The following is a 14477-nucleotide window of genomic DNA, read 5'->3' as shown; positions in this document are numbered from 1 at the left end:
TGAGGTCCCAAATCTCTCAGTAAAGAGTACCTGTCACTGCCTATTGCTATCACAAGGAATGTTTACTTTCCTTGTGATAGCAATAAAAATGATGAAAAAAATTAAAGGGACAGTGTACAAATAAAGAAAATTATAAAGCACCCCCGTCATCCTGTGCTTGCCTTAAACAGCGATCATACCACACGTGAGGTATCAATGCGAAAGTCAGATCTAGAGCAATAATTCTAGCACCAGACCTCCTGTGTAAATCTGAAGTGGAAGTTAAAATTTCACACTCACAGAGTAAGGACAAAGAGAAGGCTGATTCCTCACGTAAGCAGTGATGCAACACGTTGAGAGGAGCCTAGTGACGTCACTTCCGGTACCGTGGAAACCGGAAGTGGGACTGCAGGAGCCTTTTTTGTAAAGGGAATCAGCCTTCTTTTTGTCTTTACTCTGTGAGTGTAATAAATAAATTATTTAATGTCTTTACGGTGTTGCACTATGAATTATCCTTTCTCCCTTTGAGCCTATACTTATCTGGGTGGATACAGCAAGACACCGGACCCTTAAAGGGACAGGAGGAGTGAAGTATCTGCTAAAAGGTAGAAGCTAATATATCGAGTTGGATGAACATCAAACGTTTGTGACCTATGATTATATGGGTCTAACAAGAAGGTGAGCATGCATTACACCTAGTGGTGATGGGATATTGAGCACGTTTTGAGGTGTTGTTTGAGAATTGACACCATCTATATGAGAGAATAATTGGGTAGAATGAGCACAGTTTTAACAACACTTATGTGAGTGTATGTATTGAGGTTGCTCACAATATAATAGTCATACAGTGTTGCACTATGCTTGAGGTGATTGTAGCCGATTCATCCCTTCTAACATTCTGCTTAAACTTTGTGATTTAGTAATAGTACTGCTTGGACTTTGAAGAAGGTGACATACCCTGAAAGCATGTCCTCAAAATTGTATGTTAGAGCAAATAAAAAAAGTATCACGGACAGTACTCAATTGTTAGTGTTGCACTATGAAATATATATTTTTTGTTTGAGTGCATTGTCCACATATTTGGAGCCATCAAGGAGAGTCTGGATGGATGAGTTGGTTTGAAACAATACCACTGATTAACACAGCGCACTTGACCTATATTTACAGAATTTGTAGGTCTAATCACAAGGTGAATACATTTTTCACTCAAAGGAGGGACATCACATTTTTATTTTGTTTGCACTGCACCAAATTTGTGAAAATGAACTATACACAATATTATGGACCTACAGTACATAGTATCTAAGAATAGACATATCAATCACTTAAGGTTTCATTTTTGTATTGAGAGATTTAAAGGCAAAGCGCACCACATGGTTGGTATTTACTTATGTTAGGTGTGTTAGAGTGCACAAAATTATTGGTTGCAGCAATCCGTGTTTGGATATTTATATACATATATAATTTTTTTTTTTATATTTCCCCTATATTATTTAAAATTAAGGAATTGGGTGGGACTATAGCAGCGCACCAAGCACTGTTACTCTTTATTTACTTGGCATAACATCATCTTTTATATTTTACCAAACAATTGCGTATTATATTGTCTTTTTGTGCATTAAAATTAATTAAAGTGTATTTTTTTTTAAATGCGTTGAAAAACTGCTGCTGACATAAAAAATTGAAACACCCACTATATTTATATAATGTTTTGGAGTTTCATGTAATTTTCTAGCACAAAAAGTGATTTTTAAAATGATTTTTACATGTAAACAAAAAGGTAAAAAATAGGCCCGTTTCGAAGTGGTTGTACCTAATAGGCACTTATTTTGAATGTTTTACATAGATACACCTGCAACAGGGGCCAGCCTGAATTGATCTAGCAGGACTTAATTTTCTGACTAAAGTTCCACTTTAATGAGCATTTAACCCTAGCAGTGCAGGGGGAGCCACTACAATGGTATTTGTGTAATCCCCATGGTGGAAATTCCAGAACAAAAGTACAAAGTAGACTTCCAGCTCCTTCACCTCCTGAAGACATGAAGTATTTCTTTGCAGGGAAAGATACAAATCCAGTTCAGGACTGGTATCACAGCATTCCAAAGACTGAAGCTCTTATGAAGGCAAAGTCTGGCCCTAGCCATGGCCTGGACTGAAGAGACAGAACCCAGAAGAAAGACTGGATGAAGACAGAAGCACTCGGGAGCAGGAGGAGTGCTGACAGTGCAGCACTGGAAGGCACAGTTTGACAGGTAAATCTGCCATAATATACTAAAATGCAATGAATACTAGTACATTATGATATAAACCATCGAGGTGCTCATTTTAAAAAATGTACTTTACTTCTGCTTTAAGGCAGAAATAAAGCAAGGAACAGTGAACAGCGGTGGCAGAACTACCGGGGGTCGCAAAGGTCGCACATGCGACCAGACCTTGGTGTTCCACCACTGTGGAGGAGCCCCAAGCAGTGTTGTCAGTAAAAAAAGGGCACTTTATGCTGTCCATAAACAGCATAAAAGTGCAGGTTACAACTCTTTTCCAAAAGCTTCTTCTACCCTCCTCCCCGAATTGTGCATCTGAGCAGCAGTCCACCCTCCTCACTCAAGCCAATCCACACCTAGCCAGAGCCAAGCTCAGCCGATTACTAATCAGCCGGCTCCAGAGCTGTGTGCAAATGCTTAGTTCCGTAGCAAGCCTATTGGTAATCAACTGAGTTTGGCTCAGGCTCAGCAGGGATTGGCTTGAACGGGGGGAGTGGGCCTCTGGTCAGGTGCGTGGTGATGTCAAGGTACTTTATGCCTTTCCAGTAAATTTGAAGGCATCTTCAAGGAGGGGGCATGGGGGAAAGAAGGACCAAAGCCTCTAAGGCAGTGGTTCTCAACCTTCCTAATGCCGCGACCCTTTAATACAGTTCCTCATGTTGTGGTGACCCCCAACCATAAAATTATTTTTGTTGCTACTTCATAACTGTAATTTTGCAGTGGGAGGTGTAGTGCCACATCACTGATGTCAGTGGGAGGAATAGTGTCCCATCATTGGTGTCAGTGGGAGGAATAGTGCCCCATCATTGGTATCAGTGGGAGGAATAGTGCCCCATCATTGGTATCAGTGGGAGGAATAGTGCCCCATCATTGATGTCAGTGGGAGGAATAGTGCCCCATCATTGGTATCAGTGGGGGGAATAGTGCCCCATCATTGGTATCAGTGGGAGGAATAGTGCCCCATCATTGGTATCAGTGGGAGGAATAGTACCCCATCATTGATATCAGTGGGAGGAATAGTGTCCCATCATTGGTGTCAGTGTGGGAGGAATAGTGCCCCATCATTGGTGTCAGTGGGGGGGGGGAATAGTGCCCCATCGTTGGTGTCAGTGGGGGGAGGAATAGTGCCCCATCGTTGGTGTCGGTGAGGGGAGGAATAGTGCCCCATCGTTGGTGTCGGTGGGGGGAGGAATAGTGGCCCATCGTTGGTGTCAGTGGGGGGGAAATAGTGCCCCATCATTGGTGTCAGTGGGAGGAATAGTTTCCCATCATTGGTATTAGTGACACCAATGATGGGGCACTATTCCTCCCACTGACACCAATGATACTTACCTTGCTGACCCCTGCCTCAGCCTGGGCTCGCTCCCTCCCTCTCCCATCTACAGCCAGCATACCTGACTGCAGCAGCACCATCTGCACGGTACAGACACTTACTGGTCAGCTTTCTTCCTTCTCCGACCACTCCTTCACTCGATCGTCTTTGTTCCACCTCCTCGCCGGTGATTGGCCGCCTGTGTGCCTCTCTTGAGCTACAGTTCCGGCAGCCAATCACCAGTGAGGAGGTGGAGCTGTTGAGTGATCCCCGGGGTGCAGCCAGATGACAGAGGCAGCATGTCATCCCGCCCACACATCGCGGTCCAGGGAAATGTGGGCGTATCTGCATGTGGGCGAACCCGCCTGGAGACGGATAGAGGAGTGGTGTCTCAGTTCCTAAGACCATCGGAAATATGTGTTTTCCGATGGTCTTAGGCGACCCCTGTGAAAGGATTGTTTGAGCCCCAAAGGAATCGCAAACCCACAGGTTAAGAACCGCTGCTCTAAGGCAATTACATGTCAGTGTGTGACACAGTTAGTAAGTCACTTTATTGGGGGTCACAAATGTAAGGGGTGAGTGGAAACCCTAAGGTAAGGGGGACCCTGATATAAAGGTCCCCCTTATATCAGTGTCCTCACTCCCCTCTTGCATCAGTGAACCCCTTTACCTTAGTGTATTCACTCTGCAGACTCTGGTGTAAAGGGAAACCCTGCAGACCCTGGTGTAAGGGGGAACTCTGCAGACCCTGGTGTAAAGGAAACTGTGGATCCTGATGTAATGTTGCAGACTCTTGTGTAAAGAGGAACTCTGGTGTAAGAGGTTCTCCGGTCACCAGACCCCCCCCCCCCCCTTCCTTACATCAGCGTTCTCAGCATTCGCCTTACATCAGAGTCAGCAGAGTTCACCCTTACAGTGCAAGGGGAACTCCGAGGACTTTGAGGTAAGGAGGAACTTTGCGAACTCTGACGTAAGAGGAGCTCTGGTGACGAGAGAAACTCTTACACCAGAGTACCCATTTACACTAGAGTCCGCAACATTCCCCTTACATCAGGGTCCGCAGACTTCCCCTTTACATCAGGTTCCACAGAGTAACCCATTACATCAAGATACGCAGAGTTCCCCTTTACATCAAGGTCCACAGAGTTACCCCTTGCACTGTAAGGCAAACCCTGCAGACTCTGATGTACTGTAGGGGGAAACTCATAATAAAGGACCCCCGCAACAAGAGTAAAAGGCCCTGGGCTGGAGTCAGGGGGCCCTTCATGGCTTTTTGCACCAGGGCCGTAAAGGTTCTAATTACACCTCTGGCAAACAGAAAAGCTTTAATTGCAGAAGAGACTATTTTCTGAGGCATGCCAAACTGAGCTGTGCATTTGCAGCTCAGCTTACAGCACTGTGCCAGTCTCTGGGATGACTGGCTCTCACAGACAAGAAGTCATTCTGCACCAAACAATGAAGAGATCTGAAGCCCGGCACTCAGAAGAAGATATCGGCAGTGGTGGGGGATCATTGGACAGGTGAGTGTGAATACCTTTAGTTCAGCTTTCTTTCCTGCGGGGACTGGATGTTCAGGGAAGCAGCATTCACAGAGCAGGAGTCAGCAGCGATGAAACTACAAGTGGTGTGGTAAGAATTGTAACAAAGAGCTTTGTGGGGAATGTTTCTGTTATTTTGCTCCATTACTGTACCCAGCACTTGCCTCTCAGGGCAGATGGAGTCATTCATTTTCAGTATAAATCCTAAAAAATCCCATTTTCCAGGGATAAAGCCATGTCGTGTGTACCTGTGTGATCTCCAGCACAGACACAGCCTGAATCCATCAGCAGGATTGTCGGCTCCATCACACACACAGGTATACCTGACCTTCTGGGTATGTGCAGCACATGGCATCCACGGAAGCTCACACTGCTCTGTCATGTCACGTCATCACGTGAAAACATCTGTGATCTCCGGGAATTCTGGTACTAGAAGGACAATGTCTCCTCATTACCATGGCAACGCAGCAGCCACACCCCTCCCCGCTCTGCTCTGGCAGCTTTCTGGTCCCTCGTGTTTAGTTAGAATCTCACAGACCACGCCCCCGCAATCTCCGCCATCCACTCGGCTGCAAGCCTAGCGCAGCATCGCTGGTTGCCATGGCGATTCCTAATTGTTTACAGGCTAGGTCCCGCCCACGTGCTGCCTTTAGTCTCTTCCTAGCCCCAGTCAGTTGGGAGTGCGCTCCGCTCATCATCATCATCATCACTATCTGGCTGTGGAGTCATCACACTACAGAGGACACCCGGGAGCTCCGCACATTGCAGGTAATAGGAGCAAGGGGCTCTGCTCTCCGGGGGGAGGGGGAGATCTGATGCTTCTCAGCATCCACAGGTGTCAGGAACATGCTGGGACTTGTAGTTCCACAACAGCTCCATCATCATTTGTGGAGCTCCGTTCCACTATCTGTCCTGGGAGCTCCAATACTCCTCACCCCTTATTGGATGACTAGGTGTCGGCTATATGTATACAGGTCATTTCGCTGACACCACTCAGCTGCATTCACACTTTGTGTGTTGTAAATGCCGGCAAAATTGTGCCATGTTTCTGCATGTTTTGCGCGTTTTTGCGCCATACGCATTGAGGCTGCAAAGCTCCATTGAAGCTCCAAAACGCTCAGGGGGAAAAAAATTACTCTATGAAGACGGTTCACATCTCCACTCCAAGTCGCCTGAAGCAGAACGCCTGAAGCTCAAAAAAGTTTTGGAGTTACTTTTGTAGCTCAATTTGGGCAGATGTGCACATTTTTATTCCCATAGAAAAGAATAGGAATGTGCGAGTGGCGCGTTTGTGCACGTTTTTGCACTCCTTTTGTGCGATTTTCTGATCAAATGAAATTTTTTTTAAAATAAATAATAGTAATAGTATATGAATAAATAAATGTTAAATAAATACACATATAAATAAAAAATCATGATAAATAAATAATTAACCACTAACCTTAAAAAAAACCTGAAAGAAATTATATTATTATTATTATTATTATTAATAATAATAATAAACAACCAAGCAAAAACATTATTATTAATAATAATAAAAAAAATATTGTTCTTATTATTTTATTACTTTATAGGTTTTGAGGTTAACGTTATGGGTTGATTATTAATATACTAATTTACCTTTACAAGTATTTATTTATGATTATTTTTATTTATTTGTATATTTATTTTATATGTATTTATTAATTATTATTATTCATAATAATGTATTTTTTGTTTTGGGTTTAGATGTTTAGGTTTAGGTGTTTATTATTATTATTATTATTATTACCTTAACATAAATAAATAATGAGTAAAATGCTATAAATAAAAGAATAAATAAATAATAAATAAGAAAATAATAAAATACTAATCCCAACCCTAATCCTAACCCTAACCTAATCTTAACTCTAACCCTTTACCCTAACAAAAAAGCAAATAATAAAAAATGAGTAATAATAATAATAGAAACTAAAGCTGATGGAAAAACTAAAAAAAAGGAAAAACCTTGCAACAAATGATGCAACAGATGATATTTTTCTCTATTGGCTAATAAAAAAACACCAAAGTTCAAAAACGCCTAAAAATGCTGTATGAAAATGCTCAAAAACGCGCACGACCAAACATGCCAAAAATGCTGAAAAATGCTACGCTCAGATGTGAATGTATTCTTCAGATTTTTTTTACATATAAAAAGTAATTTTATCATATATTGCTACACATATTTGTAAATGCATTCCAAAAATGTAGCTTTGTATTTTTAAATACATACAGTGTATTTGAAATGTATTTTTAAAAATATTTTTCATCTATTTTGTAATAAAAATGCATTTCAACATGCAGTGTGTGTGTATATATATATATATATATATATATATATATATATATATATAAATTTAAATATATTTTGAAATATATTGAATATGGCCAAAATTGCAGCATTTCAAATATATGGCAATATATTCGTGAAGAATATTTTTAAAATATATTTCAAATATATTTTTCTTCCATGTGGGATCGGCCCCACCGCTGCTTTCTTCTCATTGGCTCTCTGGCCGTGATTGACAGCAGTGTAAGCCAATGACTCCTGCTGTTGTCTCAGCCAATGAGGAGAGTGAGCGCCGGGACAGTTGAGGCTGTCATGCACATCACTGGATTGAAAGGAGACTCAGGTAAGTATGGGGGGGCAGCACACAGGTTTTTTTTACCTTCATGCATAGAATGCATGAAGGTAAAAAACCGACTGCCTTGACAACCAATTTAAGATGTGTTTACATTCATGACTTTATTTATTTGGTCTGAGATCCATCACACTCTACAGCCTTTTATTTCGCTGTAATACATGCCCACATTTCTTCCCATACATTGGTTCATTGGGATTGGGGAGGGGGGGGGTGTATTTAGCTATTTTCAATGACATGTAAACTGGCCATACACTAGTAAAATTTTGTTCAAGATGTTTCACTTTAAGAATGTTCATTCAATTTTCTGTTAGTGGGGTCAAACCAATGTTAGTTTTCATCTGCAGTGATGAGAAAATACAAAGGAGTAGGATATACAGTTTTTCTTGAACAGACAAATTTCTAATGGTGTATGTGGTTTTTCTTCAGGAAATGAAATTCCTTCCAAAATCAAAAGTTAAAGCAAAAGAAATTTGGAAGTACCTTTGAATAACATTTATCAAGTCATCGAATGTACTGAGAATTTAAAGCGGAACTAAACCTTCCTATTCTTTACAGCCAAGGAAGCTGCTTCTGTTTGATCTGCAACTGTCATGGTTCTGCAAATGTGATCAGTTATGACAACGGGTGTCAAACTGGCAGCCCTCCAGCTGCTGCCAAACTACAAGTTCCATGAGGCATTGCAAGATTGACAGTTACGAGCATGACTTCTGAAGGCAGAGGCATGATGGGACTTGTAGTTTTGCAACAGCTGGAGGGCTGCCAGTTTGACACCCTTGAGCTATGACATCAGCCATTTGATGGTTTGACAGTTTGGTTGAGAGCGCAAGCAAATGTGACAGTTACAATTCCTGGCATGCCAGTAATGTAACTGTTTTTTTTAAAACCGGTAAATCGATGAGTTTAGTTCTGCTTTAATGAGAAACATTCATTCAAAAATCTACAAGTGTAAGAGCATCATAAAGTGATTGAGAAGGCAATTTATTAAAATAAAAAAGATGTTCTGCTTACCTGCTCTGTGCAATGGTATTGAACCTTACCTTCTCTTCTGTAGTTGCACGTTAGTGCTATCCTTGCCTGTGGGTTCCCCCACAGTAAACCATGTGTTCAGAGGGCACCTGTGCAGGCAAGCTTCTGGGCCATCTATAGACACACACAGTGCGGCTTGACCATGGTCCCCACTCTGTCCTCATAGGATTTGACTGATAGCACCAGAAGCCTATGACTCCCACTGCTGCCTGTGTTTCCTGTGAGTCCAGGAAGAGAGAAGAATGGGGCCGCAGCCAAGACAGCGCTGGATTGTGAGAGGAGGCAGATAAGTGTTAAGGGATGGGGAAGGAACAAGTAGTGAGGAGTTTTTCACCTAAATACAGAGAATGCATTAACCACTTCCTATGCGGCCCATGTAGATAAATGGCCGGATGGGAGCAGTGCAGGAGCGGGTGGCTGTCCTCCCGTATTCCCTGCCTTTGCACGCTCCCTGGGAACACGTGGCACCGCAACACCTAACACTGTACGGGACCTCTGTGTGAGTCCCGATCATGTGATCACTGATTGGCCAATCAGTGATCACATGAATAGTAGTACGTAAGATGTCACTTCCTGACATCATTGCTTACTACGTGTGAAATCTGTGAATGATCACAGAGGTCACATGGTACAAGGCTATTCACAACAGCCTTGTACTATGTGGCCAATCACAGCTCTCACAGTATTTTCAATGGCTACAAGAATGCAACCAGAGAGGAGAAATGATTGCTTTTACAGCCTTTATGGGTGTAAAAGCAATCAGTGTAAAAAGAAAAAAAAATCTTCATCACCCCCCACAAGTAGTACAGTGTCACTATGGTGACACTGTACTGCTAGGGTGACAGTATGTTAAAAAAAAACAAATAATATAAAAAAATAATAAAAATGTAAAAAAAAAAGTTTTAAAAATGATAATTTTTGGTTATTAACTAATTTGGGTTTTTTTTTTTTTTTTTATTAAAAAGATAGCTGAATACATTTTGGCCAAGATTTATGAAGAAAGATTATTTATTTGCAAAATTTTATAAGAAAAACAGTTTTTTTTCAAAATGTTTGGACATTTTCATTTATATAGTAAAAAAATAAAAATCCCAGTGGTGAATAAATACCACCAAAATAAAGCTTTATCTGTCTCAAAAAAATGGTAAAAAATTCATATGGGTACAGTGTTGCATGAACGCGCAATTGTCATTCAAAGTGTGATAGCGCTGAAAGGTGAAAATTGGCCTGGGCAGGAAAGGGGTGAAAGTGTCAGGACTTGAAGTTGTTAAGTTAAGAAAAACCTTGTGACTTTAGAGCCAGTTTAGGTGTTCCATCATTTGAATGCTCACATTGTTTACCCCTCAAATAAGATCATAGTCTCGTGCCCACCTCATCCAACTAGACATAAACTGCCCCAAGCTGCACCTTTCCAATCATATATCACTGCACTGCTGATATTTCATCATTTGTTTTTTTTCATTCTGGAACCATGTAAATTGCTACAGAATTGTAAATATCAGATGTTCCCAATGTTTGATAAAATCATTTTCTTAGTATCTAAAAAACAAAAATTGATACTGTTGCAAGTTACTGGTCTGTGGATGTGATGGCTGCCATTCATTTTCTTTTTTTTTTTCATATATATATTTTTTGCCTTTAATTTAAGCCTGGTAATCCTGTTATTAAGGCCCCTTTCACATGGGCGTTCTGTATGTCTGTTTTTCATCTGTCTGTTTATGGATGAAAAATGGACACTCATGTATTTCTATGGACTAGTGGATGTAAACGGATGATCATCTGTTTACACCCGTTAATGTCTGCATCCGTTAACATCCGTTTTTTAATGGAAGAAACCCCTATTTTTCTTTCATAAAATAAAAAACCTGTAACAGACGAAAAATGGATGTAAACGGACAGAAACGGATGTAAATGGATAAAACTGGATGTAAACAGATAAAAACAGATGTAAACAGACAAAAACCGGATGTAAACTAATGAGAAACGGATATAAACTGATGAAAAATTGACATAAACTGATAAAAAACTGATGTAAACTGATGCATAACTGATGTGAACTGATCCATTTTTTTCTTGGAAAAAACATGACGGAACTGATGAAAAGAATGGAACGCCCTTATGAAAGGGGCCTAACTCACTTTCTGTTCTAGGGTGACAACTCTACTGAGCAGTGAGGGAGAGTGTTAGGACTACTTAGACTGCTTTCACACTGATTGGTTTTTCTTCCATTTTTGCATTTGAAAAAGCAGAAGAAAAGCGCATGACCAGCAAATACTATGGAATGCTCCATACTGTTCAGTTTCAGGTCTGTTGCGTTTTCCTGCAAGCTGAATTTTTGGTGCATTTTTTGTGCTGTAAAAAAACGCACCAAAAACACACCTCCCCATTGAAATGAATGGAAAACACATCAAGAATATGGCAGAAACACATCAAAAATGCACCTGCGGTTGTGTTTTGGATGCGTTTTTTGGGTCATGTGTCCTTTTTTCACAGGTGCAAAATGTACCGGAAGCCCACCAAAAATGCATATGCACTTTTACTACATTTTGCAACACAGCAGTGCAAAAGTATCCCTACCACCTCCCTTTTTTCCCATAGGGCGGTTGAGATATTTTGTAGATCACAGATAGGTAGCAAGAAACAGTCCTAATAACATTCTAATAACATTCTAGAGGCAGAGAGAACAAAGGTATCTATAAGATCTAGGAATTGCAACAGTTTGCATATGTGCCTCCCACTTGTTAAGGGACCAAAAGTAATGGGACAATTCGCTTCTCAGCTGTTCCATGGCCAGGTGTGTGTTATTCCCTCATTATCCCAATTACAATGAGCAGATAAAAGATCCAGAGTTCATTTCAAGTGTGCTATTTGCATTTGGAATCTGTTGCTGTCAACTCTCAAGATGAGATCTAAAGAGCTGTCACTATCAGTGAAGCAAGCCATCATTAGGCTGAAAAAACAAAACAAACCCATCAGAGAGATAGAAAAAACATTAGGCGTGGCCAAAACAACTGTTTGGAACATTCTTAAAAAGAAGGAATGCACCGGTGAGCTCAGCAACACCAAAAGACCCGGAAAACCACGGAAAACAACTGAGGTGGATGACCGAAGAATTCTTTCCGTGGTGAAGAAAACACCCTTCACAACAGTTGGCCAGATCAAGAACACTCTCCAGGAGGTAGGTGTATGTGTGTCAAAGTCACCAATCAAGAGAAGACTTCACCAGAGTGAATACAGAGGGTTCACCACAAGATGGAAACCATTGGTGAGCCTCAAAAACAGGAAGGCCAGATTAGAGTTTGCCAAACGACATCTAAAAAAGCCTTCAAAGTTCTGGAACAACATCCTATGGACAGATGAGACCAAGATCAACTTGTACCAGAGTGATGGGAAGAGAAGAGTATGGAGAAGGAAAGGAACTGCTCATGATCCTAAGCATACCACCTCATCAGTGAAGCATGGTGGTGGTAGTGTCATGGCGTGGGCATGTATGGCTGCCAATGGAACTGGTTCTCTTGTATTTATTGATGATGTGACTGCTGACAAAAGCAGCAGGATGAATTCTGAAGTGTTTCAGGCAATATTATCTGCTCATATTCAGCCAAATGCTTCACAACTCATTGGACGCCGCTTCACAGTGCAGATGGACAATGATCCAAAGCATACTGCAAAAACAATCAAAGAGTTTTTTAAGGAAAAGAAGTGGAATGTTATGCAATGGCCAAGTCAATCACCTGACCTGAATCCGATTGAGCATGCATTTCACTTGCTGAAGACAAAACTGAAGGGAAAATGCCCCAAGAACAAGCAGGAACTGAAGACAGTTGCAGTAGAGTCCTGGCAGAGCATCACCAGGGATGAAACCCAGCGTCTGGTGATGTCTATGCGTTCCAGACTTCAGGCTGTAATTGACTGCAAAGGATTTGCAACCAAGTATTAAAAAGTGAAAGTTTGATTCATGATTATTATTCTGTCCCATTACTTTTGGTCCCTTAACAAGTGGGAGGCACATGTGCAAACTGTTGTAATTCCTACACCGTTCATCTCATTTGGATGTAAATACCCTCAAATTAAAGCTGACAGTCTGCAGTTAAAGCACATCTTGTTCGTTTCATTTCAAATCCATTGTGGTGGTGTATAGAGCCAAAAATGTTAGAATTGTGTCGATGTCCCAATATTTATGGACCTGACTGTATATGAGCCCTTACCCCTGGTTCACATATATGCGGCCTTGCAGGCTGCGTTTTGCGCAGGCACGAGAGCCCATTCATTTGAATGGACTCCCGTGCCCATGACACGCAGGGAAGAAGTCCCTGCACTTCTTCTGAAAACACAGCCCGCACGGGAATCTCGGTTACCACTACGGTTGCGTTTTCCAGTGCGGGCGGTGTGCCATTAGAACTAATGGCACCCACCCGCGGGTCTGCATTCCTCTGCGGGTGGTGCGACTGCACAGATTTTTGTGCAGATCCGCAGCCACACCACCCGCACATATGTGAGTCTAACCTTAGTCTTCAAGCACACTAGCATTTTTTTTTAAGTTGAAAAAATGCTGGAAAAAACACTGGATAAAAAATGCTGGTAATATAGTTTTTAGTAGTGTCTTAGTAGCGTTAGCATTTTATTAGCATTTTTACAGAACATGTAGAGGAAAAAAAAAGCTAGAAAAAAGCAGCAGCATTAGCAGTGTTTAGGAGTGCTTAGGAGCATTTAGTGTTTTTTCTGCTGGAAAAACACTGCAAAAAACTCTACAAACATTTTTTTTTCTGCTTCTAGACGCTGAAGCTCAAAAAATGCTAATTATTATTATTATTATACAGTATTTATAAAGCGCCAATAGTTTGCTCAGCGCTGTACATTACAATGGGAGACAGTACATGAGACAGTACAATAACAATACAATTCAATACACGAGAGGTTCGAGGGCCCTGCTCCTTGGAGCTGACAATCTAGGAGGGAGGGGATAGTGGTACAGGAGGAAATAGCTGTGGGGGATGGAGTGTTAGGAAGAGTGGAGGAGACCGGCAATTAGCTGAGGGCAGGGTAGGCTTCTCTGAAGAGATGGGTTTTCAGGGTGCGCCTAAAGGGGAGGAGAGTAGGTGATAGTCTGATGGATTGGGGTAGGGAGTTCCAGAGGATGGGGGAAGCTCTGGAGAAGTCCTGGAGATGGGCATGGGAGGAGGAAACCAGGGAGCTAGAGAGTAGGAGGTCTTGTGAGGAGCGAAGATTATGGGTTGGGTGGTATTTGGATATCAGGTCGGTGATGTAGTTTGGGGCAGTGTTATGAACAGCTTTGTACGTCAATGTTAGTATTTTGAATTTTATCCATTGGGCAATTGGAAGCCAGTGGAGGGCTTGGCAGAGGGGGGTGCTGGATACGGAGCGGTTATTAAGGTTAGTAAGGTTAGTAATAGCCTAAAGTAGTGTGCATGGACACAGAATAACACTATGAGGGCTCGTTCACACTTTTTTTTTATTATTATTATACAGTATTTATAAAGCACCAATAGTTCGCTCAGCGCTGTACATTACAAAGGGGGACAGAACATGTGACAGTACAGTAACAATACAATGCAAAACATGAGGAGATTGAGGGCCCTGCTCCTTGGAGCTTACAATCTAGGAGGGAGGGGATAGTGGTACGGGAGGAAAAGCTGTGGGGGATGCAGTGGTAGGAAGAGTGGAGGAGGTGGGGAAT

At 41.7% G+C, this 14477-nt stretch overlaps 1 protein-coding gene across 1 annotated transcript in view; it reads left to right on the top strand.

Moving 5' to 3' along the window:
• The first annotated feature begins 5719 nt into the window (after nucleotides 1-5719).
• Nucleotides 5720-14477, top strand: part of NSUN7 (NOP2/Sun RNA methyltransferase family member 7) — an 89936-nt gene continuing 81178 nt past the window's right edge. The window contains exon 1 of the mRNA XM_089654020.1: nucleotides 5720-5858. The gene's annotated coding sequence lies outside the window, so the exon portion shown is untranslated. The remainder of the gene's footprint in view (nucleotides 5859-14477) is intronic.

This window comes from Staurois parvus, unplaced genomic scaffold (assembly GCF_062004578.1).
Source record: "Staurois parvus isolate SC_StPar_1 unplaced genomic scaffold, SC_StPar_1.0 ptg000734l, whole genome shotgun sequence".
In the NCBI taxonomy this organism is placed as follows: domain Eukaryota; kingdom Metazoa; phylum Chordata; class Amphibia; order Anura; family Ranidae; genus Staurois; species Staurois parvus.
The sequence above is the reverse complement of the archived record's forward strand: the minus strand, read 5'-3'. Positions and strand labels throughout refer to the sequence as shown.